We start from the raw sequence: 3695 nt of genomic DNA on the forward strand, positions 1-3695 counted from the left end.
CCTACAACTCAGACATCCATGCCCTCCCTCCCACTCCTCACTGCCGGGATCAAAGGCATGTTCCATCACTCCAGCCCTACCTTGGTATATTCATATCTTTTTTTCTCCATCTTTATTAACTTGAGTATTTCTTATTTACATTTAGATTGTTATTCCCTTTCCCGGTTTCCAGACCAACATCCCCCTAGTCCCTCCCCCTCCCCTTCAACATGGGTGTGCCCCTCCCCATTCTCCTCCCATTACTGCCCTCCCCCCAACAATTACGTTCACTAGGGGTTCAGTCATGGCAGGACCAAGGGCTTCCCCTTCCTAGGTGCTCTTACTAGGCTATGCATTGCTACCTATGCGGTTGGAGCCCAGGGTCAGTCCATGTATAGTCTTTAGGTAGTGGCTTAGTCCCTGAAAGCGCTGGTTGCTTGGCATTGCTGTACATATGGGGTCTCGAGCCCCTTCAAGCTCTTTCACTCCTTTCTCTGATTCCTTCAACGAGGGTCCCATTCTCAGTTCAGTGGTTTGCTGCTGGCATTCGCCTATCTATTTGCTGAATTCTGGCTATGTCTCTCAGGAGAGATCTATACCTGGTTCCTGTCAGCCTGCACTTCTTTGCTTCATCCATCTTATCTAGTTTGGTGGCTGTATATGTATGGGCCACATGTGGGGCAGGCTCTGAATGGGTGTTCCTTCTGCCTCTGTTCTAAACTTTGCCTCCCTATTCCCTGCCAAGGGTATTCATGTTCCCCTTTTAAAGAAGGAGTGAAGCATTCGCATTTTGATCATCCATCTTGAGTTTAATTTGCTCTGTGCATCTAGGGCAATTCAAGCATTTGGGTTAATATCTACTTATCAATGAATGCATACCATGTGTGTTTTTCTGTGATTGGGTTACCTCACTCAGGATGATATTTTCATATTCCATCCATTTGCCTATGAATTTCACAAAGTCATTGTCTTTGATAGCTGACTAATATTCCATGGTGTAGATGTACCACATTTTCTGTATCCATTCCTGTGTTGAAGGGCATCTGAGTTCTTTCCAGCTTCTGGCTATTATAAATAAGGCTGCTATGAACATAGTGGAGCACATGTCTTTTTTATACGTTGGGGCATCTTTTGGGTATATGCCCAAGAGAGGGTATAGCTGGGTCCTCAGGTAGTTCAATGTCCAATTTTCTGAGGAACCTCCAGACTGATCTCCAGAATGGTTGTGCCAGTCTGCAATCCCACCAACAATGGAGGAGTGTTCCTCTTTCTCCACATCCTTGCCAGCATTTGCTGTCACCTGAGTTTTTGATCTTAGCCATTCTCACTGGTGTGAGGTGAAATCTCAGGGTTGTTTTGATTTGCATTTCCCTTATGACTAATGATGTTGAACATTTCTTTAGGTGTTTCTCAGCCATTTGGCATTCCTCAGCTGTGAATTCTTTGTTTAGCTCTGAACTCCATTTTTTACTAGGGTTATTTGTCTCCCTGTGGTTTAACTTCTTGAGTTCTTTGTATATTTTGGATATAAGCCCTCTATCTGTTGTAGGATTGGTAAAGATCTTTTCCCAATCTGTTGGTTGCCATTTTGTCCTAACAACAGTGTCCTTTGCCTTACAGAAGCTTTGCAGTTTTATGAAATCCCATTTGTCGATTCTTGATCTTAGAGCATAAGCCATTGGTGTTTTGTTCAGGAAATTTTCTCCAGTGCCCATGTGTTTGAGATGCTGCCCTAGTTTTTCTTCTATTAGTTTGAGTGTATCTGGTTTGATGTGGAGGTCCTTGATCCACTTGGACTTAAGCTTTGTACAGGGTGATAAGCATGGATCGATATGCATTCTTCTACATGTTGACCTCCAGTTGAACTAGCACCATTTGCTGAAAATGCTATCTTTTTTCCATTGGATGGTTTTAGCTCCTTTGTCAAAAATCAAGTGACCATAGGTGTGTGGGTTCATTTCTGGGTCTTCAATTCTATTCCATTGGTCTATCTGTCAGTCTCTGTACCAATACCATGCAGTTTTTATCACTATTGCTCTGTAACACTATTTGATTTCAGGGATAGTGATTCCCCTGAAGTCCTTTTTTATTGTTGAGGATAGTTTTAGCTATCCTGGGTTTTTGTTATTCCAAATGAATTTGCAAATTGTTCTGTCTAACTCTTTGAAGAATTGGATTGGTATTTTGATGGGGATTGCATTGAATCTGTAGATCGCTTTTGGTAAAATGGCCATTTTTACTATATTAATCCTGCCAATCCATGAGCATGGGAGATCTTTCCATCTTCTGAGGTCTTCTTCAATTTCTTTCTTCAGAGGCTTGAAGTTCTTATTGTACAGATCTTTTACTTCATTGGTTAAAGTCACACCAAGGTATTTTATATTATTTGGGACTATTATGAAGGGCGTTGTTTCCCTAATTTCTTTCTCGGCTTGTTTCTCTTTTGTGTAGAGGAAGGCTACTGATTCATTTGAGTTCATTTTATACCCAGCCACTTTGCTGGGTGTTTATCGGGTTTAGTAGTTCTCTGGTGGAACTTTTGGGATCACTTAAATATACTATCATATCATCTTCAAATAGTGATATTTTGACTTCTTCTTTTCCAATCTGTATCCCCTGGATCTCCTTTTGTTGTCTGATTGCTCTGGCTAGAACTTCAAGAACTATATTGAATAAGTAGGGAGAGAGTGGGCAGCCTTGTCTAGTCCCTGATTTTAGTGGGATTGCTTCAAGTTTCTCTCCATTTAGTTTAATGTTAGCCATTGGTTTGCTGTATATGGCTTTTACTATGTTTAGGTATGGTCCTTGAATTCCTATTCTTTCCAGGACTTTTATCATGAAGGGGTGTTGAATTTCATCAAATGCTTTCTCAGCATCTAATGAAATGATCATGTGGTTTTGTTCTTTCATTTGTTTATATAATGGATCACGTTGATGGTTTTCCATATATTAAACCATCTCTGCATGCCTGGGATGAAGCCTACTTGAACATGGTGGATGATTGTTTTGATGTGCTCTTGGATTCTGTTTGCCAGAATTTTATTGAGTATTTTTGCATCGATATTCATAAGGGAAATTGGTCTGAAGTTCTCTTTCTTTGCTGGGTCTTTGTGTGGTTTAGGTATAAGAGTAATTGTGGCTTCATAGAAGGAATTCGGTAGTGCTCCATCTGTTTCAATTTTGTGGAATAGTTTGGATAGTATTGGTATGAGGTCTTCTATGAACATCTGATAGAATTCTGCACTAAACCCGTCTGGACCTGAGCTCTTTTGGTTGGGAGTCCTTTAATGACTGCTTCTATTTCGTTAGGAGTTATGGGGTTGTTTAAATGTTTTATCTGTCCCTGGTTTAACTTCGGTATCTGTGTAGGAAATTGTCCATTTCCTGCAGATTTTCAAGTTCTATTGAATATAGGCTTTTGTAGTAAGATCTGATGATTTTTTTAATTTCCTCTGATTCTGTAATTATGTTTCCCTTTTCATTTCTGATTTTATTAATTTGCACACACTCTCTGTGACCTCTCCTTTGTCTGGCTAAGGGTTGTTGATTTTCTCAAAGAACCAACTTTTGGTTCTGTTGATACTTTCTATGGTCCTTTTTGTTTCTACTTGGTTGATTTCAGCTCTGAGTTTGATTATTTCCTGCCTTCTACTCCTCCTGGGTGTATTTGCTTCTTTTTGTTCTAGAGCTTTTAGGTGTGCTGTCAAGCTGCTGAC

The sequence above is a fragment of the Rattus rattus genome, chromosome 1, assembly GCF_011064425.1.
Source record: "Rattus rattus isolate New Zealand chromosome 1, Rrattus_CSIRO_v1, whole genome shotgun sequence".
In the NCBI taxonomy this organism is placed as follows: Eukaryota; Metazoa; Chordata; class Mammalia; order Rodentia; family Muridae; genus Rattus; species Rattus rattus.